Consider the following 25973-nt stretch of genomic DNA (forward strand, 5'->3'; position numbering starts at 1 on the left):
CCCCCCCCCCCCCCCTTTCGTACAGTCCTTTGAATAAAATTCTTTGCTCAGCTGAGAGTTTGAAATTTGGACCCATCCTTTCATGTCTTTTGGCTACGGTTCCTTATCTGGTTAATTAGCTCAAAGAGAGCCAGTGGTGTGTTCAAAGACTTCTGTGGCAGCTGCATACCATTAGGCTGAATGATTAAAAAAAACCCCATAATTGTAGTTTAGCACAGTAAATACAGATTGGTCTTTTGGTTTAACATACGGTAGCAAGAGAACTGAGCCTTGGACAAAAGAGAGCTGCTGCTTAACCCCGTGCAGACGAAGCTTGCAGGGGTGGTGGAGCTGGTCTGCCCCATAGCCTTAACCTGCCTCCAGCTCTTTCGGACCAGCAGAGGAGTGCGATCGAGCAATGGGGTGCGGCTGCCTTTTTGCACTGGTTTGGAGAAGAAAAAGAGTGTTAGAAGATGGGCAGAAAGTAGTTAGGGGCACCAAGGCAGCCTGCGGGGGCCATAGCCTGCCACTGCTCCCTCCTCCAGCTTGGCGCCACCTCGGAGCTCCTGGTGCAGGCAGGGTGGGCTCTCCTTGCTCACCAAGGTGTCCTCAGCCAGTCGTAGAGGAGCAAGCTGCTGTCCTCTCTGGGCCGTTCTGTAAGTTGGGTGTCTTTTGGGGATGAAGGCTTCCAGACCTCCTCCTCTAGACCAAATCGGGCCCTTCTAAGGTAGCATCAGAAGTGCCAGGGGCACTCACCGGCACCTCGCACGCCCGGAGTGCTGCTGGCACGTGTCCCCTGGATACCCTCTCATCTAGAAACCGAAAAGCAGCTTTTCTTTGACTGGAAGTGCGGTCTGACTATTAGATGCAGTGGAATCTTTGCTCACATCTGTCGTTAGTGGAAGTCCCTGGCTGTGCTCTGAAACAGAGCAAGATGTCAAGGAACAAGCGCTGGCGGATGGGCTGCCTTGTTCCCAGCAGCGGTGTTGGGAACGCCCAGATGACTTTAGTCCTTGTTCAGCAGCTCTGCAGCTGCTGCTGGCTGATGAATTTCCTCAACCACATTCTCTTTTTCTGCTTTGGTGGGTCAACCTTTTCCTGACCAAACTGCCTCCAGTGCAGGATCCACAAGTGGCGTCGGTACCCCAGAAGATGAGGGTGCTAATGGTGGGACAAGGTGTCCTGTTGGTCCATCTCCCTTGTAGCAGAGGGGGTGGTTTTATAAGCATGGTGCATTTTCCCCGTTGAAAAAATCTTTCTGCGTTTGCCTCAGAAAGATTTCTGTGGAGTAGAAATATCCATCTCTACGTCAGTTTTTTTATGAGGGTTTCTGGGAGTTTCAGCCACATACCTCCTGGTAAGGCCAGAGCCTTACGCGGTGTTTTGCAGGTTGAGAAGGCGCTGCACACACGGAGTGCACAGCACAGTAAACCCGATATCAGCTCGCAACTAATTATCTGTGTATAAAAATTCCCCTGCTCACCGTTTTGCCGTTAGAGGCTCACTGGTAAGATTTATGACTCTGGCTAAAATGAAGTACCATTTCCTTTTTCTCAGCATTACTGTGCGTGGCCTCTCTGGCTTTTCTTGTTAAACAGACTTGAGTTCACCCAACAGGGAACGTGTTTTTGAAGCCCTTTCCCATCGCAATTCTGCCTTTCTCTTTTTCTGTTCATTAGAACGAGTGAAGATAACCCACAAAACACGTTCAGGTCTTACAACTTTCCCCTGCTTGGTGTGAGTGTAAAGAAGGAGAAGCAGGCCCTTCACATGAGGAGCAGCATTGTTCTGCTCTCAGCCCCACCACAGCTCGCACAGGCTTCTGGTAGACCATCGGCATGGGTGCGAATGAGGCGAATGGGTCCTGCTGTGCATGCCATGGCTCTTCTTGCTTCTTTCTGCAGAAGCAGATGGAGATTACCTCTGCAGGAGAGGGAGGAGCAGCGTTTGACCTCTGCTTGGTGGGGTTGGTGACCCAAGGGGGAGGTGGGTTCCTGGAGGAATTGAGCTCAATAGGTTGAGCTAGATGACTCTTGGCTTTTGGCTTTTTGTAGCACCTCTCCATTCACTTGGAGCAGCCACTGCTGTAGCTCAAAACCTGGGCTCCCTCTGCTTCATAGTTTGATGCTCAACTGTTGCATTCAGCATTTATGTGAGCTAAAGGATAGCTCTTTCACTTCATGCTAGAGCATGGGGGACCAGCTGTACAGCTCGGAGAAAGGCTTTATTTCTCCTGCCCTCATGTTGCACATGTATGTCCTCATTTCACAGGCTGATGAAAATGAGATCACGGACTGAACTTTCTGAGCTGGCAAATGCATCGCTGACTTCACCCTGATCTGAAATCACCTGAAAATTAGTTGGTCTGATGTTGTAAGACGGTAGGTTTTTTTTCTGAGTGCAGAGAAAGGAAGGGAGTAATGTTGAGCTGCTGCCATCTCTCCCAGTTGCAGTTAGATGTAGTTATTTTTGTATTAGAGCTTGGAGCAAAACTGGTAGAGATGCCAGATAAACCCTCCCAAAAAAAACATTTGTGTTAATACTTAAATATTGTTCATCTTTCACAGCATTTACTTATCTGTTTCCCACATGCTGAACCTTATGGGGAGTTTTTGTGGTTGACTGTGGCCCGTTCTTTCGTTCTGTATGTTAACTGTTTTCTCGATTTGCATTTTTTAAAAGAAATCGGCAGTAAAAGTCTGACTGTGATAATCGTTCAATGCGGGAACATCCTTTTGGCAGGGCAGGCGTGCGTTCTCATGGTTCACATGCATTGGGGCAGGAGTCCCAGAGCATAAACCCAGTGAGCTGCGTCATTTCGTGCCACCTTGGGAAGCATCCTTACCCAAGAGACGAGGCGCTGGCTAGTCTGGTATCATCTTCTGAGATGCCAGGCTCAAGGACAGCGATTTCATCCTCATCACTGAACCATCTTACTTTCTCCTGGTTGCATGTGTATTAACCAAAATCTCTAGTCCTTAAGGAGAAATAAGCCAGATATCTGAATTTTCATCAGATCTGACACAAAGGATTAGGCTGTGATTTTTGCGCATTTGTGTGGGGCATAAATATTCATCTTGTGTCATTTGATAATGTTGTTGTGTGGGGGTCTTTCTCACAGCATATATTAACTTTCCTTTTACACCTAGCCATTCTTTCATGAGTCATACCACCAAGATAAAATATTTTCAACGGTGGCTTTATTTTAAGTTGAGTATATTCCAATGATAAAGTCATTCAAATTTTACATAAAAAGATTTACAAGTTCCTGTGGTGATGCTCTTGAACTGCAGTCTCCCACCTCTCCTAGCCCAGCCTGGTTGATGTGTCACAGAGTTAACTGCAACCAGAGGACAAGAGGGGGTGGAAAAACTACTCCCACACACATCCCCCAGCTCCTCTTAGGGTTTTCCGTTTAAGCCCAGTTGGTGCTGTTAAGTGTAGCATGGGGAAATCCAGTTTGCAGACTCTGGAGCGCTTCCCTGGCCAGCGCAGGGCAGCAGCAGCTGCCTTCCCCTTCAGTCAGTCAGCGGTGGTTATCTTGCTGCTTCTCCTGATGACTTCAGTCATGGTTTCTAGCCAGACTGATTCCTCACGTGGTTTTGCCATTATCTGAACGAACAGCTCAATCTCATCTCGGCTGGCTGTTGACACAGCTCTCCCAGATAGGGACACGCTGCAGAGCCAGTCCTCGCGGTCCTGGGTGGGTACCTCCATGCTTCTGGTCCATACTTCCTCGGTTGTGGTGGTCTTCTGCATCCCACCTCTGGGCACCGGGGAAGAAGCTGCTGTGCCCTTCAGACTCCTGGTTTTGGCTGCCCCTGGCCAAACAGTGCACGTGAACACAAGCAGGAGTGAGGGATGAGCATGTTCCTTCTCTTTGGAAGAACCGAGCAGGTTATTAGGAGGAAAATAAATGCACTGATAGTGAAGCCAGGCCGTGCATCTTTTCTGACATAGGTATTGATATCATCTTGGGTTTAATTTAGAGATTTCAGGGAGAGATCCTGCACTAGATGTCAGGAGCCTTGCAAATGCCTTCTCAACCTCAGGCAATCCTTCAAGCAGTTGCAAGCTACAAATGTTCCAATGAAGCTGTTTCAACCAGAAAGAAATATTCTTCAGCTTCACTCAAAAACACACAAAACATAAAGAAAACACATTTACTAATCTGTGATGGTATTGCATGCAACAGCCTGGGATCCTTGACTTCACTGGGACGAATTTCTGCACATGTTTGTGTAAGAAGCATTGCATTCCACCAAGTGAGGCATTGCTTCAGAAAACACCAGCTGTGTTTGCACATCTGTGCTCACTTCTTCCTGCTTGCTGGTGCGCAGCCTTCCTTAGATATTTTTTTTCTCCTGTCCGTGTCTGTGAGAAGCTCACCAACTCATCTTGTCGTGTGGGTTCATTTTACTTAGCCCTAATTTTACGTGCCTGTTGTGAACATTGGTGTGTTTGCTAACCCAGCTGTGTATTCGTTGCTCACCTCCCTCATTGTCCACCCAGCTTCTCTGGTTTTCTTGAGCATGATTACACGATTTGCTGTGTTTGAAACATCTCTCATGTTAACTGGAGTAACATCCAGGTACATTGATCGCATTCTTCTCAAATCCTCTTTCTTGGTTTGTTCATTGCAAACTGAAGAACTTACCAGTTTTCCTCCTCTTAAGCATCAAAGCTCTCATTATTTTACATTAACAACAAAACATCTCTTTGAAATGTACCCTCTGTATAACAGAAATCCAAGCTGGAAGATGTTTTCTTGAAGTAAATACTTTTTTAGCTTCATGCTTCCTTCTGCCAATTGTGGTGTCTGGTGCGTCTTCCTTTATGTTTGCATTCTTCAGTGCTAACTTGAGCTGCCAAGCAGTACTGGAAGCTCTCAGAAAGGGGGAAAAAAGGTAACCTGGTTCAAAAATTTACAAGAGGTTGTTAAACAATGTAAGTCTAAAAAAAACCATCTTATAATGTCTGGTTTGAAGTATTGTTATTTTTCTAGCTTTCTATGCAGCTGTGAAAGCAGATGCTTCTTTTTAAAATAAAGATAAAGTTTCCTTGCACCCCCCACAACTCCAGAAGCTGGGTCTTCAAATTGACATTGAACAATGATTTTGTGGCCTCTTGTGATCCTATAACTGATTACCCACGTGTGCAGGTCAGTGCTGAGAACCGAGACCTTGATGTGAGCAAGCCTTGGAGTGGAGAGTGCATCTTCCCCTGCCTAGGATCCAGCTCTTCCCATGCTGTAAACCTGGCCGGTCAGCGTGTTAAAATGCTGAAACTCCTTTTTGGTAGATGTACTGTTGGCTCTTCATTTCATATAAGCTCAGTTGTCATGTATTCCTTGTAAGTTTACAGCTGTAGTGACAGTTTTGCTTTTAATAATTTGCCTGTTTCAGAAAGAAAATCCTTTTACCGAATGGAAAGCATGAAGAAGCCCTCGTGTTGAGCGTGGGCGGGGGTTTAGGTTTCATTCTACCCTAAGCTGACCCCTGGGCAGAGAGATTCCTGCTTTCATGTTTCAGATCATGTCTAAAACCTGATGCTGGCTGGATCGTCCTGCGTAGGGCAAGAATATCTAGGGAACATGGGGCGAGATACGGAGTGAGACAGTTGCAGAAGGGAATGAAATGTTTGGGATGCAGCCTTATGCTTTCTACAGCAGCGAACATCAATCACACCTTCTCAGAAAAGCGTGGCACTGAAAGTCTTCCTTCCCCCCACCCCTTTTTTTCTTATTTCCCTGTTCCCCACTTCTGTTTATTCTGCTTTCCTTCTGATATGCTGTGGCAAGTGCAATTTTAGCTCAGAAAACTAACTTGTCCTTGAAAACACAGAGCCTTCCCTGGTTTTATTCCGTTGGCCATTGAGTAAGCAACAGTTATTTTTGTTCTATCAGTGATTTATGACTGAACAGATTTGGAGTTTGTATTTTTAGTTTTATAGGCAATTTAGATAATGTATATTTGCGACCATAAATATTTGGTTCTCTTACAGTCTGTCAATGAATGTTATGCCCAGTTGGAGAAAATTATATAAACTGAAGAGACACAAGCATTGTGTTCCTACCATAGCCTCATGATTCTTTTCAAGTACCCATATAGGTAATCCTTAAAGGTAGCAGTATTTTGAGCATTTGTTGGTAAATCATCTAGGAGGGTGCCGTCTAGAAGGAATAACCTACTTTTCATAAGTGATCCAGATCTCTACAAGGCTTGGGAGTAAAATGCTGTAGCATCAGTGCTCAGAAAGTATTGAACTTTTTTTACCGGGAACTGCATACTTACAAAAAACGACCACCATACCTCTTTCATTTGCACTGCTTTGTGTTATTTTTTGACTTTTTTATGGAGTCAGTAGACATTTCTTGAGAAACCAAAGTTTTTACTGAAGAGTTCATTTTTCAAGTTTCAGAAAAATAATGGTAGTTTTTAAAAACATCTAAACTTTTGGTTTTTATTTTCCTTCCCCTCATCTCCCCCTTTATCTAGCTTTAGTTTGTGGTAATTCTGCAGGCACAGCGCTTGCAGTGATCCTGGGAAGATAGATACATGCCACTGCTTGTACTGCTGCTGTCCCCTTCTGTTCAAAAGAAAATCATCTTCCTTTCCACTCCAAATTGCCAGCTTTATTCAAGTAAATAGTAGTTAAGCATTCAAATGTTTTTTCCAGGAAAACAGTAAAGTGTTGGGCACTGGCAACTTGAAAACTTCAACTTGAAAATACCTGTAACTTAAAACTAATTACTTCTCCTTCCACAAGTATTTCCTTCCCACCCTCCTCCCCAACCACTTCAGAGTGCGACCATTTCCTTGGTAGACGGGGGAAGGCTTTTTGGAGTCAGCTGGGATGGGGCGTTGGGTGGGATCTGGACCATGCAGGGATGCTGGGACTCAGGTGCTGCCCTCTTCCAGCCCCCCGGCCCCAGCTCTGCTCTCAGCAGCCCTCCCTGTCCCAAAGTGCCTCTGCTCCAGGGACTGAGCCCCAAGCCTCTTGCATGGCAGTGGCAGCACGATGAATTTGCTGTTGCCGCATGAACATTTTATTCCCTCTCCAATTTTCTTTTGACATGGACTGGCGTGACAGGTAGCTTTGCTTTAGGGTGGACAGAGGAGTATGACGCACATTGCATTAACTGGGGGATACCGAACTACACTGATGGAGTTTATTCTCTGAAGCTCCCCAGAATAAAGCAGAACCAAAGGAACAAATTTATGTTCCTGACTTAAATTCCTTGATATAATCAAAGCAAAGCTTTGACAAAAGCCAGTATTAATTGTTATTTAAAGTCTGTTAGATCATTTTGCTAGTTTTGGTGGAACACCTTTCTGGTGTGATGCGCAGTTTCATAGAACCACAGAATGGTTTGGGTTGGGAGAGACATTTAAAGCTCATCTAGTCCAACCCCGCTGCCATGGGCAGGGACATCTTCAACTAAATCAGGTTGCTCAAAGTCCTGTCCAACCTGACCTTGAACGCTCCCAGGAATGGGGCATCCGCAACTTGTATGGGCAACCTGTTCAGTGTCTTACCACCCTCATACTGAAGAATTTCTTAGTATGTGTGCATAAGTATGCACATGCCTGCAGTATGATCTGGTAGAATAATCACAGAAGTGTTAGTTTATCTGTTCTGTAGTTCTTCTCAGGGGCCTCATATGTCTGGGTGCTATACGAACGCAAGAAAAACATAGTCTTTGTTGTAAGGTGTCTACACCTTAAAGGTAAGAGGAGGTATGTAATGGGCATAATGTAATTGTCATGTTTGACATGAAGACCTGTGTGTAAAAAAAAAAGGCCCCCAAACTGTTTTTAGAATTAGAAAGAGGGGGGAGGGAAAGAGGGGTTTTGTGAAGATTCAGTGCTTAAATTTTTTAATGCCTGCCTTTATTTTATTTTAGGTTGCTATCGACTGAGTTGCCAGAACATTGCCCTACAAAGCTTTGGAGGGCCACTTCTTAATGGATTGCTGCAGCCTCTTAATTTCTCCATTGATCCTGTTCCCTGCATCGTGAGAACATTTTAGCCAGCACAGAACCTAGAAAAGTTACATGTAAGTCATGATTCAAATTCCTTTCTATTTAAAGAAAAAAAAGAAAAAAAAAAGGTCTTGGGGAGGCAAGGTGGAGGCAGTAAACATCATACTTTAGAAGAATACTGTAAAAGCTGTAATTCAACAGCAAACATTAGGTGGTGAATAAATTGTTATTGAAGTAGTTACTTGCTTTTTTAACCTAAATGGTGATTGTCATTTTGAAGGCTTTTCTAAGTGTTCTGCTACCATAGTAAACTATAGCGAGAAGTACTTAAAATAGCTTCTCTTCACCCCATCCCCCTAATTATGCTTTGTTTTTCTCCACAACTGGGTAAGCGTTGCTGAAGCCGCACATGCTCCGCGCAAGTTTGGAGGCCATCCTTTGCTCAGCAGGACTGCAGGCATCCCTGTATTTTTCCCATCATAAACCCCATATCCTCCTCCTTTGGGGTTTCCAGAATACTTCCCTCAGAGGAGCCCTGGCGCTGCTTCTCCTTTCAGCCTGCTGCCCCCAAAGGCTCTTTAAACATCAGTAGTATTTTCACTGCAACCTCCAGCTCCTTCCAGGTGGAGTTAGCAGCTCCACCTGGCTGTAGGAGGGTGGAGAAAGCCGTGCACAGATCTACTAGGAACAAAAGGGATTGAGGGGGCTGCAGACCCCTTCCTATCTCCTCAGTTTGGGTAGTAGTTCCTGGTGCGTGTTGTATGCTTTGAGTTTTCCTCCCAAGACGGGGAGCGGCTGTGGTGCTGTGCACACATTTCCTCCTCCATCATGGCTAAACCCTCCTCTGAAACCTCGCATAGCATCAGCCTGGCGTGGAATCAGTGGGCTATTCTAGAGGGGAGAAATTAAAAGAATTAAAAGAAATTAAAAGCTGTCGCTTTTTAATTTGTCAGCGGTTCTAACCCTAATTCTGGGATGGATCTGCAGGTGGAAGAAGCCTCTGGACCATTATAAGGATGGCATGGATGTGGTGGTCTGTGCTGTCCAGGGGGTGAGACACCGCAGAGCTGCCAAGTTTGGAAAAAGGCTTGAGCACAACTTCATTGCATTAATTTTTTAAATAAAACCAGATCTTGCTGTGGTTAGGAGTTTTGTATCTTTCGGATGGTGGTATAGAGCAGCTTGGCAAAAGGCCACCTGAGCCAGAGATAATACAAAATTGTGGTTCACAGTGTGGCACTGTGCATGTTCCTGCCCTTGTTCGTTCAGTGCAGTAACAAATTCATACAAGACAGTTTAATGATTAATCAGGACAGGGCAGAGAAGCCGACCACAGCACTCATTGCTGGTCAGTTTTTCTTGAATGCTTACTAACACCATTTTTAATCTTCAGAACTGATTTGTAATACTACTTCTAAAGAAATAGGAGTATTTTGGAACTGAAGAGTTTATATTAGAAATATACCTTCATTTGAGGTACTTTATTTGCTTATGTGACACTAAAAGTATTATTTAAACAAGAAAAGTCTATTCCAAAAGGAGGACAAGGTTTTTTAATGCATATGGAATTTCAGTTTTTAAAGAGGAGAAAATTTTTTCTGGTGTGATGAATATCAGCAAAAATAATAGTGAAGTAGTAGGCAATGGAGAAAGGCTGGGTAGTAACAGAATTCGCTGTCAGAGGCCTTACAAGGTGTTGGTTTGATTTTGTTTTCCGAAAAAGGGAGAGTGTTGCTATTTCATTGTGGGCTTGGCAATATATGCTACAGTTATTAATCAAACCCTGATAGCAGGAATCATCTGACTACAGGAGAATTTTGGATCTGGCTTGAAACTTGTTTCTAGTGCTTGTCTTAAGGGAAGAAAACTTGAAAATGCGAGTTGTAACAGCTAGGCAGGCAGAAACAACTCGTTGTTCATTAGTCCTACTTAGCACCATTCCCATGAGGTTTGGAAGCCTTACTCACAATTTTTTGCAAGCTTTTCTCATGATGTTTCAAAAGCTTATCATTAGGCATCTTGCAAATTCCCTATTAAAAACCCTTTCAGAGGAACTAACTTTAAAAATGGCATCCTTCTTAGCAGACTAGAAAAAGCAGCCAGAAACTGAATGGACATAAATGGAAAAAAACCCCTCTCATTCCAAGAAGTGTATAGGAAGATTTGTCCTGCTGCTTCTTGTGCTGCAGATAATCCGAAGTCCCTGTTTCCATCAGTAAGATCATGTCTGACGACAAATGAACTTGAGTACCAGTGTAAGGATATAGGAGCCGTCATCAAATATGTGCGTTCCTTATTTTTTTTTTTAGTTTGGGTTTTTTTTGGTGCTCGAGATACGCCAAACGTTTAAACCGTGATCTGTGCTCTAACTCCTGGAAAACACGTGTTTTGCCTCGCAGGTTGTTGGCTGGGGTTGCACCTGTTGTGCATGCAGATCTGGTCCGGCAGAGGTAGATGGGAGGGCAAGCTGCCGGTTGCTAACTTAATTTCTCAGTGTTTCCTGCTGTCTGGCTTTTTTTTGGATAACAAACTGCTTGTAACAATTACCTTGTTATAGCAATTCCCATAGAAAGAAGCGAACTTTCCCTTGTTAATTAGCCCTGTTGGAAAGAGCAGTTGCACAAGTTGACCCAGCTGTAATAACCATATTCTTCTTGTTTTTCCCAGGGTGCAGTGTATTTAGTAAACAAGCATACCTTCCCCCTCCTTCCAATGTTACTTAGTTTGTATAATACTACTAGGATGCTGATTGATGTGATCTCCATAAAAATAATACGTATTGATGTTTGAATTCAAAGCAGAAGGTTTCTTCCTTGTTCTGACGGAGCAGATTGCAAAACCCTGTTACAGTGCATGTGTCAAGATTAAAAAAACGTTTATCCAGGTCCCCTGGGAATTAATCATGGTTAGACCACGTATGTTATAATGAGGGAGTACAGGAATTAGGGAGAAGCTGTGCTCTTCGCTGCACGGCTCAGTTTGTTATCCCAAATGATCTCTAATGGCAGCGTACGAATGGGGCTTTGCTCGGGTGCTGGGGACGTGGCCGTGCCTTGGAGCAGATGCTGGGGCAGGGCTGCTGGCTTCCCAGCGGAGACGGGCGGCAATTCCCAGCAATTTCCACGCTCTGCTCACATTTCTCACTTTGGTTTATCCCTGTATCTTTTCTTTTTAAAAGAGGGAAAAATAACATCCTAATCAGTGACATTCTGTGTCTAATACATTGTCCTAATTTGTACTGCTTATGCAGTGTTGAGAATTCAGCAATGGCCTTTAAGTGCTTTGTTCATGGACAGAAAAAAAGCAACCCGAAACTCAGAAACCTCTGCACACAAATTTCATATTTGCTAGGTATGAGTTCTTCAGAATATTTCAAAGTTTTTAAAATAAGATTTCTTGAAATCTGTCCTTCCACCATCTGTAGGCAGATGTAAATAATGTAAAATTTTAAGATGCAGATTTTGGTGATCAAATGTCTGTCACTCGCCTACCACCACAGCCTGGGAAAAATGTATCTTTTTTTAAATCTGCACTGAAAGGTCAGGTAACTTGATCGGATTAAGAAGGAAGTCAGATTTCTGAAGGTGAAGTCACATCCCTTTGAACATTTACTTACCAAACACTCCTAAATCTCGGCACCAAACCCAATTCCAAAGTGCCATGGCCGTAGCTGAGGACACGGGTGGTTTTATCCTACAGGATTTTGATGCGAGATGTGGCCGTATTTGGATTTCATTATTTTTCTGGTACGTTTTCCTGTTGGAGTGCCAGTTTTATGGTGGAGAAGGCATTTTCGTACCCATTTTACAGTACCGGCATAGCAGGGCTCTGCACCTCAAGCACCATTGTGTGGAACATCGCCTGCCCTGAGGAGCTTCACAACCTCCCGTGGCATCCTGTCCTGTGTGTCGCGCTTGCAACGGCCAAAAAGCGTTTTCCTACAATCTAGGGGAAATCTTGTTTGTCCCTAATTAATCTGGTTACTCCTGCTGCTGCCCCCCTGTTGAGAATACATAAAGCCATTGACCACTGCTGGCACTGCGTCGGTCCCTCGGTGTGGTCAGGTGCTCCTCGGCACCATCACTGCCTCTGTACCCGAGGCAGGCTGCACCTTCAGCCTGGGTGGCTGGGGATGGCTTTGTAACTGTTTGCTACAAATATATCTGTTGATTAAATATATTTTTTATTTTTTTATATATGTGTGTGTGTGTATAAATAAAATATATATTTTTTAAAATATATGTTATATATATAAAAATATATTTTTAAAAAAATTAAAATATATCTCTGGACAAATATTTTCAGTATGGTCTGAAAAGCGCTGGTGTAGCTTCACGCACAGCGACTGTGCATGCACACGTGTGTGGGCAGTGAGCCGATGTCCCTCTCTGGCTGTTTCTGACCAAGAGCCCCGTGCCGGAGGCATCCCCATCCAGGGACACGCAGTGACTGCGAGCCGTACGGCCGGGAGGAGCATCCTGCTTGCGTTTAGCTGTGGTTAGCTGGTATGACAGAGGAGGACAGTGGTGTTTGTTGCAGTACAGCATGCAGTACGAAATCGAATTATTCTGACACCTCTCCCCCTTGCTGCCGTTGACCACAGGTTGGTTTGTTAATCACCCCAGTGGTGCGACAGGCTGCGTGGGCACGCGGTGTCATTGATCTGTTTACTTGGCGTTTCCCACGTGGCCGCCGTGTTGTGGCGAGGACTTTTATTTTTTGCTGCGGCAGGTGACAGCCCTGGTGTGTGCATGTGTCAGCCCGAGGGACTGAGTCACAACCCTCCCTCCGCCTGGGACCGACAGCACTTCCCCTTGCCGGGGCGGGGAGCCGGGGCGCGAGATGCCAGCCCACCTCCACAGGACGGCTTACCTGCCAGCATGTTGCTCTGTTATTTTTTTTTTTAAAGAAAAGACTGAGAGATGGTGATGGTGAGATCAACTTTCTCTGTAACCCAAACCAGTGAAAAGTAAAATCCATCTCACCACATCAGTTTTGTTTTCACTGCTGGCTCACCCTGTCCTCTCCCTGTGGCAGAGCCCTGCATAGTCATTCAGCGCCCGGCTTGGGGGTGGTGTGGTTGTTAGCTCAGTGGTGTATGACCCATTTATTTTCATAATACTTAGATACCCGCGCTTCTGCAGTGTTCAGCACATGGGTCCTACGACCTAAATCCTTGCCAGAAAAGCACACACCTGATTTCAGCGGCGTGCGTTGAGAGCGGCCGGCTCTGCACTCGGCTTGCCGGGGGCTGCGGGAAGGCGACGGGCCATTGGGTCTAGCAGGCTATTAATGAGCAAGGGCAGGTAAAGGTACATTTTTCCAGAGCTGGCACTTTGTCTTAAATTATTTTGGTAAATATTGATCGTTAGCTTACGGGACGTGTTTCCTGTTATGATTTGCAAAGAGTTGAGAAGTAAAAGTGTTGTCGTGGATGCTTTTCTGGCTACAATAACTTGCATTTTCAGAGACAGCAAGGTAATTAAAGACATGAGATTGTTCACTCTCCTTTCCCCATCTCCAGATGTGGCATCACCTATACTCTTGTTGAGCCTGGTCTTAAGACAGACCTTTTTTCTTTATTTCTTTTTTACTCAGCTAATTGGGCTAGCTTTCTGCAGGTTTTGGGATGATAATTAGGTTCATGCTTGTGTTGCTTTCGGTAAATGGAAAGTATCAGGCATAGGACAGACAGGAGGGTAAACTAGCATTGTAGTAGACATGGGAGTTTTAGGTATAAAATTAAAGAGTAATTTGCAAAGTGACTTGAAGTAAAGTGTATTTAAACACAATGAAATCATCCTTGACAGCAATTTGTTTGAAGTTCTTCTACTATTATGAGTGTAAAGGGATTTTTTTTTTAATTACCAGTTTCTGGGTAGAGTACTCAGCATAATTTCTCACAGGTAAGTGAAGCATTAACTCTTTGTACCTCTGTAGTTTGGGCAGTGTGGGGAGAAACAGAGTTAGGGAGAGGCACCTCCTCCATTTCATCATCTGAAAAACGGTCAGTGGTCAGCTAACTTAGAGAAGCCTCTACCAGGTAACTGAGAGAAAACAATAAATTAAATATATGAAAATCCAGCAGGATCCCTGACAGTAGATACGCACGGCATGCAAATAGCTGTCCTTGATGTTTAACCAGAATATAATAGCACTCTAAATACAAACTGGAAAAAAAGTAACAGCAATTAGCTAGTTTGCATCCCTTGTTCAGATGAGCCATGAGTTCTGGGGTTTTTGCATTTATATACTTTTGCTGTAGGTGTTGGAAGTGTGGGTGGCCATGAAAAAGTGGTGGTTACAATAAGATTTTCCATTTATTGCCCTTTGTGTACAACTAAAAATAAGATTCAAATGCTTCAGAATTTGTAGAGCAAGCATAATCCTTCTCTTAGCTCTGATGACTGGCTCGCCTGCAGCTTCGGCTCTGTCTGGTGAGTCCCAGGCTTAAATGCTTGTAAATGGGTCTGTGTTGGAAGGAGAGGCAGCGTTTACTTGCGGTGTGGTCTAGCTATGTTAATTCATCAACTTCTTATTTAAAAAAAAAAAAGGAGTTAGGCTTAAGTGCATAAGTGAGAGGTGGTGATGAAGGAATTTTGGAAGCAGAATTGTTCTGCTCTCTGGAAAAAGCAGCTTTGGAGGGGACTGAAAGATCTTTAAAATCAGCCCTCCAAAACTTCACTGGTGTAACTTGAATTGTTGATCCAGAACTTCATCTTCTGGTAAAGAAAAAGGGGGAAAAAAAAAGGAAATCTATACAAATCTGCTGAGCATCCAGAAACAAATTCTGAGGGTTAACATTTGGCACGTAAAATCCTTTTGGTTTGGTTTTTAGGGTGACGGTATTGAAATATGCTGCCTCGGTAGCTTTTCCAGGTAGTTGCACCGGTTAGGAATCCACTAAATTAGTTGCAGTATCTTGAGCTACTAAATCTGTTCTGACCACATTAATTGATATGTCAGCTCATGGCCAAGAGAAACATTAAAGAGAGATGTTGTCAGCGCGTGCAGGGAAATTCGTAACTTGGTGGTGTAAGGGTTGGTGCTGTCCCAGCTTCACTCATTAAGTAGCCGTGGCATTTCCAGAGAATGAGTGTGCCTGTGCACGTCAAGCTTCTCGGTTTGATGTCATTCTTGCAATGGATGAGTAGAGAGAGCATCTATCCAAGAGCTGCAGAACCAAAGGTAGAGGCTGAAAACTTGCTTTCTGCTGAGTGGCAGCTTGAGCTTCACCGCTTTCTTGTCGCTTCGTGACCTTTCCAGGTTTTCCAGGCTTGGCAGGGTAGCAGAGGTGTTGGTCTCGAGAATCGGGCTGCGTAAGACAACGGGTTTTCACTCTGAGTAACGCCGCGTGGCACGGAGGATGTGGGGTGCTGGGGGCACTTAGAGGCACATGCACTTGTTCCATGGAATAGCCATGCTGTCGGCGGTGAGTCTTTTATTATGCAATATGAAATCCCTTTAAATTAGCTTGGTGTAACCCTCCTCCTCTTCTTAGGAGAGTTTTGTGCCTGTCGTTGCTGCCTTACCTTCTGCCTTTTTGCTGAAACGCGCATTTGTGCTTTTACATCTGTGCGCGCCCATTGGACCGGCTCCTGCCTTGATACAAAGTACAAAAGGCAAGAGAGCTAGTGCAGTAATCAAGGTTTTAAATATTTCAGGTGGGAACAGGCAAAACTTAAGCAATAATTAGTTTCCACAGCGGTGGTTGCTGCAGGGAATTACATCTGTTAGAATCGCCTGCATGTCTCAGTCCTGTAAGTGACCAGATGCTGACAAGCAGCGTAAACGTTTGTTGTCATTTTTTCTGCGGAATTTTCCCTTTTCGGTACAGATGTAGAGGTGTTTTTTTTTCTCTCTCCCCCCTGCCCCCCCCCTTTCTACTGCTGTGCCCGATGCAGATGAGTTCAGACATGATGGCTTTGAAGATAACGGCAGGAGGGAGTGCGTCATGCGGCGACAACACAAAATGCCGTTGAGTTCAGCCATGATGGCTTTGGAGATAACGGCAGGAGAGAGTGCGTCATGCGGCGACAACACTCACGCGCCACTCACTGTTGCCGCACTTTCCAGCTGGATGAGACACGCTGGTCTTTTCCAGGGGTATCACCGCACGGGCTATTTTTAGAGATGGCACTCAGGACGCGTTGTGCAACTATCAGTACCCACTGCCAAGCTCTTCATTTTTTCCCTTGTATGGTGATGAGGTTTTTAAGGTGTTTACTTTTCTCTTGAAGAGGTAGACGAATCTCTTTTTGATTCTTTTAACCACTTGCAGAGCTGCTCTGTGAAGTCTGTGGAGTTGTGTTTTCTGTACGCAGTCCAAAGGGAACAGTCCTGCATGTAGCCACTAAATTAGGATTAGTATAAGTGACCGACGCAATGCGGTTGAGATGTTCAGCTGCCGAGCTCTAACAACCTGTTGGGTTGCCCAGCAGAGGATCTGCTACATCGGGAAACCCCCAGCTTGGTTTTTTTTCAACTTTCCCACAGCAAACAAGCTGCACATTTTTACAGTTGTCATAAACTTTACCATGGCTCTCAGTTTCTGGTGTCGACAAGGAGTCCTTTAAACAGCCACCTCGGCTGTTGCTGCTCCCCGTGATGTACAGGACGTCCTGTGAGACGGTGGCGGCAGATCCTGGTTAGCCAGCGATCCCCTCCCACGCACCCAGGGGGAACGATGGATGCTTAGAGATGCGGTGCAGCCTCGCCATGGGAGCAGAGCCCGACATGGCAGTCGACTGCTGGCTTACGCCTGTCGCTTGCTGGAGGAACAGAGCTGGCCGGTCGCAGGTTCCTTATTGCGTTGCTCGAATAATGCAAAAACATTAGCAATGGAGATTTGCTGTAATGGCGTATTTTAAGTGCGTCTCTGCTCTGCCAGCTTCACTTTTAATGCACTTGGTTAAGGAATGCTTTGGAGGTTGCTGCTAATGGCTGAATCTTCCGGAAAATAGGAATTTTCAAATAAGATTGACACTTTGGGATGAGAAATATAAATCTAATGAGAGTATTTCAGCAGAGGTTTGTAATTAGGAATGAATGGAGGGAATTTGTGTGCTCAGTCTGCGAAAGGGCACAATGGAAGGTGAAATTGCACCCTCTGCGCTGAATGAGGGATGAAAGCCAATGTATCAGTGTCATGGCATGACAGTGTAGAGTATAAATGATACTGTCACTGAGTGCTGCAGAAGGTATCAAGGGAATTCCACTCCAGTAAATTACATTACTTAGACAGACCTGAAGGCATTGTGTCTGAATGATTGGAGGGAAAAAAGGTTGTCAGCACAAAGCAGAAGATATTATAGAACAACTGGCTGCAGGGTTGGAAAGTGGTGTTTTTCTGATGTTTACCATGCAAAGCTCTTCAGATGCTTTTTTAAATTTTTTTGGTTGAATTACAAATGTATTGATGAAGCAATAGTATTTTTTGAGATGGTGTTCAGAATGGATACCAGCCTGCAGCAAAGGGTTGAGCATGCACAGCTCCCATTTTTTCAGTAGGAATTGAGTCTCCTCCAGGCTTGGGAAAAATCTAGTCGTGTGTTCCCAGCTCAAGCAGTGATCTTTATGCATTGCTTCATTTGGCCAGGTACTTGCTTTTTGGGCTGGATTTTGATTATGGGGTAATTCTACCATAGGTTTGTGGGGAGAGGTTGTTACCGTTCTCTCTAGCAGTGTCTGGGCTGGATGGTGGTGAGCAGCAGCAGATCACGGGACACAGACTTTATGGTCTCATTTAGAGGCACTCAGACATCATGGCGAGGTCCGTGGTGTGGGTGGTTAGGAGCATGATGTCATGGTGACAGTGCAGCAAAAATCCAGAGACTTCATCCCTTTTAGCATGCATGCGCTGGTGCATCATACATATGTGTTCCTCACACCGTTTTGCTTGTTGCCCACCCAAACCCACTGCTAATGCCACCTTGCTTCCCCCAGCCACAGTGATGGTGTTGAGTGGAATAGTTATTTCTCGCCTTTTTTCTCTGTAATGACCTATTACATCCATCCTCAGAGGGGCAGTACCTCAGAGACAGGGCTTAACTGCTTCTCTGTCTCTGACCTTACACGCAGACAACACCTACAAGCTCCTGTAATTTCCTAGTTTGCTCATGGGTGAGACAGCCCAGCCGCCACAGTTCTCCCAAACTGCCGCTTGATGATAAAACGGCTTCTCCCCAAAGATGCTACGTTTCATTCCTGTGGTGCATAATAAGCCCTGCCTGCCTTGGGGCTTCTTGTAAAACTTCAGCAGACTTTGTACTGCTTAAAAACATATTTTTCCACTTGCCTACTCATGAAAAGCATCACTGAAAGTGCATGCTGTAAATAATGATAAGGGAGCAGGCTTCGTTTCTCCTCTCCAAAACTTGATTCTCAAGCAAAGCCCACACATGGCAGGATGGACATGCAGCACAGCTAAATTAGCAGTCCTTAGCGTAGGCTGGAAATACCGTTTCACGTTGTGGGGGCATTAACCAGGAAATACAGCCAAACTGAAGGATACTGACTCTGGGAAGGTCGCGGTTCAAATGCTTCCATGGAAATGGCCCATCCTCCTCAGGATGCAGGATTCAGTCCTTACAGCCCGTAGCTGGAAACCATAGCATCAAACCTCTAGGCAGTGCGAAAAAGCAGTGAGGCATCCGTGGAAAAGAAGATGCCCTACGCAGAATGGGATTCAACAGTAGAGCAATTTATTAGCGGGTCCTGATCATAGCCAAAGGTGAGTGGGAGGAAGCAAAGTGTAATTTGTGCCTATACTTCCCGCATTAGAACTGGGCTGGAGCGGCCCAGGGTGTAGGACTGTGTCTGAATAAGAAGGGGAGTTAAGATGTAAGAGATGTAAAGTTTGTCCATCATTGCCATGGGAAACTACTGTGCCTGTTTAAGCACACGTTTGTAGTAGTAGTATTAAAAATCTACCGCTGCTCACTTCTCCTGTGGTATTTTGTGTAAAAAGCTGGCATTTTGACACATCTGGTTTTTTTGTTGCATGTTGGGAAAGCAAATGCTTTTTCTTATATTCAGTGTCATTCCTGCGGTCATGATTGAGCCACATTTTCAAAATGTGGCTGTTCGTAGTCATCCATCAATACACAGAAGACCCATTTGTTCTTGCTGCCCTAGCTATCCATATGATGCCATTATCCTCTTCCCACGCTGGTCCTGCGGCGTGAACGCCTATAACCAGCACCTGTGAAGTCACTAGGGTCACTCATGGGAGTGATGGATGCAAGACTGGACTTTAAATGCTGGAAAGTACCGTGGTTGCAAGAGTGGGGTACAGGAGAAGGAATGGCCGAACTCTACACCTTAGGGAAGACTGAGAGACTAACCAATATTGCTTTAACTGAGAGAGAGATCGAGCCTGCTCAGTCAGATCTGTATCCCCTGGCAAATGTATTTTGTTGTGTAAATGGCTCCCTGCTGTCCCAGATGACTATCGCTATCTCTTCCTGTATTGTACAATGGATTTCTAAATAATCAATCTTTGTGCAGGAAAGTTGTGGTTCAGTAAGCCCAGCTTGCTAACGAGTCAATGGTTTAATCTTAATTCTCACTGCTAGCACTTTTGATAACACAGGGCTATAAAGTTTGACATAGCAGAAACTTCTCTATGAACTCTGATTTGCTTGCCAAAAAGTCAACCCATTACCGTTAATTCCCCTCTTATCATTAGTGTTATTAAACTGACGATTGATGTGTAAAAACTGCCATTTGCATGAAGTTCCCAAAACTGCAGTAAAAGAGACTTTTGTTCTGACTTGGTAGGGAGAGGGGGGGAAAAAAAGCAAAATAACACTAGTTCTAACAGCAGAGATGTTCATATAAAGACATGTTCTGAACAATAAGATCATTTATCCATGTATGACATAAATACATCGGAATTCAAATAATGAGAGATCTTGTGAAATGCAGCAAAATGCACACCACTGGCATTGTGAAGTTTCCCTTCTCTAAAGCCCTATTCTCAGGGAAAAGCTACTTTACTTTTGCTTTGAAAATCCATTATCATAAGCCATTTTTTTTTAAAACACTTGTCTTAGTGCAATATTAAAGCAATTTTATACCCTAAGAGCAGCTCTTTCGTAAGGTAAAGTGCAGTCCCGTGTGTGTGTGTGTGTGTGTGTATGTAATTGCAGTTTATAAGACTTCTCACAATCCTAATTTCCCCAAAATTAAGAAAACCACTCACCTTTTTAGGCTTTCCTTTTCCTAATTATTTTTTGTTCTCCCTGTTTTTCTTCCCCAAAAGATCCTTTTTTAAAAATCCCTTCTTAGGAGGGGAAAAAAAAGGCATAGAACGCTTTCTGGATTCATTGCAAAACACTGCTTGAAGGAGACATTTTAAGAGTTTAGGTTAAAAAGTTTCTGCCTCTTTCAAACTGCATGGGTGACATTGCTATTTTGGGAGGCAGTGCCATCTGCTTGTTAAACCAAAAAGCGGGGAAGATGTTCCTAGTTCTAGCATAGACTTTTGGGTTGATTCCACATAAAATTCCCGACCGATCTTCACTTGTGCTTGCCCCCTCTATAAGCTGGGGAGAGCAAGGCCACTCACCTCTTCTACCTTCGCAGCTCCCAGGGGAAAGGTATTCAGCTTGTGATCCACAATGAGTGAGTAAGACATGGTTGTTCACAACAGGCACAGTCCATCATGATGTATGAGGTCCATAATTTCTCCCCGTGGGTGTTCATGTCGCAAGAGCTATAACAAGGAGAAAAAGAGAGCAATGTAGCACCCAACACCTGACATGCCACAGGTGACTGCTACCTGCAGGTGAAGAAGAGGAGGGTGTTTGGGGGAGGCTTGGTTGGGTTTTGTTGGAGGAGTTGGGTTTTTGTTTGCTTTTGAGTAAGAAAGAGGGAGGACAAGTTTTCTGGGGTTTTGCTTGCTTTTGGGGGAAAAAAAAGCAGGAGGACAAGGTTTCCTGGAGCACAGATCAACCACCTACCAGCTAGTGCAGGTGTAAGGAGTGCGGGAGCTAGAGAGGACAGTAAGACTAGATGGGGAGGAACGGCAGGACTTGTAGGGAGTGCAGATGTGTTGAAGGAAGAGGTTGACATGAGTAGGAGCAAGGTGGAGTCTATGTAGTATGTACTTCGAGTCCGTGGAAATAGCACAGGGGAACATGGAAATGTGAGAAGAGGTTACTGTAGTCCTCCATAGGTGATGAAGACATTTCTCTGAGATAAGAGAGATTTAAGTCTATGTTATATTGCTGGAGTATTTGCAAATACATATGTATCATCGTTGCAATATCTTCCTGACTGACAAAATGTTTCATCCAATCTCTGTTGACAGAAAAGATTGCCTACTGATAATTGCTTTGCTTAAGTGTCTGATAATATGCCAGAAATGAGAGCATTCTCTGTTAGGTCATCTTTAATTATGCATGTACCACCTGTCAGCTTTAAATCTGAAGAAGATTAGTTTTCTCGTTGGATTTAGAGTAGGGAAAAGAAGAGAGCCTTCAACAAGAGGACTAGGCTGTTGCAAACAGTGTGCCTATGGGGGAGTTTCACAAGCAGTCTCCTCATCTTTCCTAGCCATGGATACTTCTGTTGGCACGTGCAGAAATATTTGAAATATTGCCTAAGCTAGCTGCCGTAGTGATGGTTTTTGCAGGAAGAGGATTTCAGACCATCTGTTGCGTTTCCTAGTTTTCCTTTTTCCCCATTTCAAAGGGAGAGGGAGCACCAAGGTGGGGGAGGACACGTGGCAAGTCGCGGCTCCTTTGGCAGTGCTGAGAGGAAATCCCCCCCCGAAAGCCTTGCGAGGGCGTTACTCACTTATCACCAAGTAAAGCACACAATAAAACTAGTCAGGCCGATGAAGACATGCCAATCTAAAAGGAAATTAAGGGCTCAAAAGATTGAAGAACGATGAGGATGGGTGCTTTGTGGAAAACCTCAACAGGGAGAGATGGTAAAGGTCTCTGAGGATATTAAATTAACGGGGTTGCCATTACCAGACCTACTTATAATATTAAAAATTACCTTGGAGAGGAAATTTATTTTTGTACAGGGTGGGGAGGCAGTAATTGTTTGGGAATAGTTGAAGGGATTTTCAGTTCATGGGAGAATACTAGCTGTTTATTTGGTACAGTAATAGATTTTAGGAATGTCCTGGGTTTTCTGGTCTCCTTTACTCTGAAGACAGTCTGGAGAGCAGGGAAAGGATGGTTGGTTGGTTGTCCTCTGAAATGCACTGTTTGTACTGGAAAACAGGAATGGTCTTTGTTAAACTTCTGACCTGCTTTCGTCAGAAGAGAACATCACTTGTGCTGTCAAATGTTGGTCCTGATGCTTCTTGCCTATATATCCAAGTGGCCCGTGCTTCCTCCTCTCTGGGATTTTGGTTTTCCAGCTTCTGTCATCACTGCCTCAGCCTCCTGGAAAGAATTCCTCAGTTACACTGGTTAGCTGACGCTGATTGTTTTTCCTGGTAATACCTTCGGCCAGTGCTATTTCTGAAAATCTGGGATTTGGAACAATAGGTCAATTTGTAAAACAACAAGAACGAGCGAAGAGGGACAGATGGCTCTAGATGCAAGAGCATGTTTCTGTTCATCTCCCATTTGGCTTTTGCTGATGCTTCGTCGTTGCACAAGCGTTTGAGGCTGCCGTTTTGCATTGGTTAAGCAGTAGTTGCTCCTTTGCTGCAAAGCTTGGCCTATGGCACTTGTCATGTTCCCCCCTCCGCTCCCGTGGGGCTCCAGGGCAGGCTCCCTCTGCAGAAGTTCGCAGTGCGTTTGCACCCAAGGACATGGAAAGGGTTTGGGAGATGAATGGATTTTCTGCTGGAAATCTGGCTGTGTTTTTCCTGACCTTTTCTCCCAGCGACTGCGCTGGATGAAGCTTGCCTGATCATTCCTTTGCTCGGGGTAAGGTTGCCAGACTCACCTTTCTTTGTTATTCCTGTGTAAATCATGACAACTTCTCGGTCCTCTGTTGTGCTGCGGGATTTTGCTCAATTCTTAGAATCTAATTGATTCAGATTTGCTCACTTCTCTCTCTCTGGATAGCGGTTCCAGTAGCATCACCTGGACGTAGCTGAACTTTACAGACCTGAAATGGAAAAGTGTGGGAGTGTGCCACAAGCTTTTTTGCTCACTCACGATTCATTCAGCCTTTCTTTCCACCCTCCTATTGCATGCTAAAGGGCTCTCCAGTCTAGCAGTGGTCACTGGAAGACACCTCTTTGGTACAGGCTCCTTCGTTAAATACAAGGGTGTATGCATCTCATTATCCTTGTGCTACTGCTGAGTTGTGCAGCACCACTGGGCACTGCAGGAGATGTCCCGTTCAGCAGTTTGAGGGACAACCATACTTCAGTGAATGCAGTACTCTGCTTTTGTCTCTGGAAAACTGGGCAACTAGATGAGATTTAAGGATACCTTTAAGGATTAAAGAAATATTTACTTAAAACCAGACTTGAAATAATGAAGAAAAATTGCCAAAAAAAAAAAGAAAATAAAAGAGAAGAAAACAACAGCATGCCCTAGCAAGGATTTTTCTGAGCTCTTTTGGCTTGTGAGATGTAGCTTACATAGTCCCCAGGTCTGGCCAGTCCTGGGGGCTCTTTCTTGCCCTATATTTTACAGTTGATTACTTAAACTACCCAGAGCAGTTTTTCTGGAAGGCCTTCCTGTTCTCGAACCCGGGATGGCATCTGCTCCCTTGTCCCCTCTTAGGACTACCTGCCCCTTTTCTCTCCTGGACTCTTCATTGGAGCTTGCCCACTGCCTTGGTCACAGGAGGGGCTTCAGCTATCTTCTCCGTTTCTCACAGGGACACTTGTTTAACATTTCTCTTGTAACCTTTGGTGTGTTGCTGGTTTTAGGCTTCACGCTTTTTCTCTCTCATTCCACACTTTTAAAAACACTACAAAAAATTCTTCACATGTCAGATTTAGTATCTGTTATAGTAGAGACTTCATAAAGGATTCATACTTTTCCTTCCATAGCAGTGCAACAGTGCTTGATAGTGAAGCTGGTGAAATTCAGAGCAATGTGTTTACATTGAGATATCCGACTGTATACACTGCTAATTTTAAGAGGAAGGGGAACCCTTCTTGGGATAATTAGTTTTGCCATATTTATAGACACGACCTCTTGCTGAAGCATGTTTTTCCTGACTCCAAGTCGGCTGCTGACAGCCGGTATTACAAGAGTTCATTGTGAGTCTCGTTGTCTGTGTGTGCTTATGTATACACAGCACAGACAAGATGAAGTCACAGAGAGATAATGAAGGCAGCGATGCTAAACCCTGTAGCAGTGCCCAGTAGTGAAGCATGTGAACAACCAACGTAGGCCAAATTCCAGCTCCTGCCTAGGCCGTAATGATCAGGAAAATTGCCTTGTCCTTCAACTGATTTTACCAATCTGGACGAGAGGCCAAGAAGTCAAGGTAATCATCTCTACCTTACCTACAGCCCTGGCAGTGGCAGCACAAGCTCCTAAATCAGGTGGTTTGCCTGTACCCCCACGGCCTGCTGGTAAATGGGGATATTGCTGTATCTCCTTACGTGCCCTTTTGAGGCATAGAGGCAAAGCGGTGTATGGATCGCATAAATAACCGCAGTCAGGTTTTGCAGTCTTTCCGCCACAAGTCAGTTGGCAACACAGTACTGTAGATCGATGGTAAACACATGCAACCTTCTCGAAAAGTTCAAGTGGGCAATCAGAGCAAGGCAAGTGGTTGCTTTTACGCTTTGGTTGCAGAGCGTTTGTGGAGGGATTTCAAGGAAACCTCTCGGTAGCAGGAAGGTGCTACTGCAGGCATTCGATGAACGAGCTGCGTAGTCGTCTTCTGTTTCCCGGGCTGCTTAATAAATACGTGAGCGTGGCCATTATTAGCCAGGCTCCGTTTCTTTCGCCTGTGCTAATGTGCCAGTATTTTATGTCGCATCGAGTGAGGAGGGAAAGCGGTGATACGAAGCCTTTTCTGCCTTCCCTTAAATAGAATTGATGACCAGAGCTTAACAGCATTCCAAGAAAAAGACATTTGATCGAAGGTGGCCAGAGCCTCCCCTGAGATGCTGCATAGGGACGTTCGTCCTGATAATAACTTGCCTTTGCCATTTTCAGAGCAGATGTTCCTATTGCAAATCCTGCGTTAGCTCACTGCAGTTAATCTGCACACATGTATATAAAGGTACCTCTTTCATTTCCCTCCAGGCTGCCTCCCCCCACCTCCCACACAGGCCCAAGGGCTGCACGGGATGCCCATGCCGCCGGCAGCTCCATCTCGAGGGGGTTCCTCCAACAGCACCCGCTTGGTGCCCTTCGGTGCCCCTTCAGCCATGGGGGGGTCTGCTCTGCTGTGCAGGAGCACTGGCGAGCTTTCTGCACACCGCAAGCTGGAATTCCCTCTGGGCCGCCGCAATGAATATTGCAGAAACCTCACCGAGTAGGGGAAAGTGTCGTGCTTTTACGTGCAAGGGCTTGCCAGTTTGAATCACGTCTGTTGTGTTGCGGAGGGGAATATTGCTCTGGTTGCAGTGGGTTAGTGGAGTACTAGCAAGTCTCATTTGCAAGGGGTCCCGGGCTTCAGTCTCATCTCATCTGTCACCAAGAGAAGGAATGTACTCTGACAACTTCTGCAAATGCTGGTTTCACTTTTGTTTTTTGTTCCCCAGCCATGTCCTTTGTTTCTGAAACGCTGTTTACGTACCACAGATTTTTTTTTTTTTTTTCAAATCGATTAGCTTTAATTTTTTTCTCAACTACCTGATCTTTATCCCATTGCTTCACCAGCATCCTCTTGTTAATTCACATGATATATGATAATGCGATGTGATATCGCTCCCTATCCTAGTTAGCGAAATGTTAGAATAGCTGTTGGCAGCTTCTGGAAGAGTAACGAGCAAGTAGGAATTACTCGAAGATGTGCACACTAGCCGAAGTAGGCATTTTCCAGCTGTCTGCAAGTTCAAAAACTCATAGGGACTTTTCAAGGTCTAACACAAGATTAATTACTGGCTACTAGAAAAGAA

General features: G+C 44.8%; 1 protein-coding gene across 1 annotated transcript in view; it reads left to right on the forward strand.

Annotated features, from left to right (window-relative positions):
* The window catches only part of BACH2 (BTB domain and CNC homolog 2), a 151581-nt gene that overhangs the window by 58855 nt on the left and 66753 nt on the right, over positions 1 to 25973 (forward strand). The window contains exon 3 of the mRNA XM_009281932.2: positions 7886 to 8037. The gene's annotated coding sequence lies outside the window, so the exon portion shown is untranslated. The remainder of the gene's footprint in view (positions 1 to 7885; positions 8038 to 25973) is intronic.

Source organism: Aptenodytes forsteri, unplaced genomic scaffold, assembly GCF_000699145.1.
Source record: "Aptenodytes forsteri isolate BGI_AS27 unplaced genomic scaffold, ASM69914v1 Scaffold20, whole genome shotgun sequence".
Lineage (NCBI taxonomy): Eukaryota > Metazoa > Chordata > Aves > Sphenisciformes > Spheniscidae > Aptenodytes > Aptenodytes forsteri.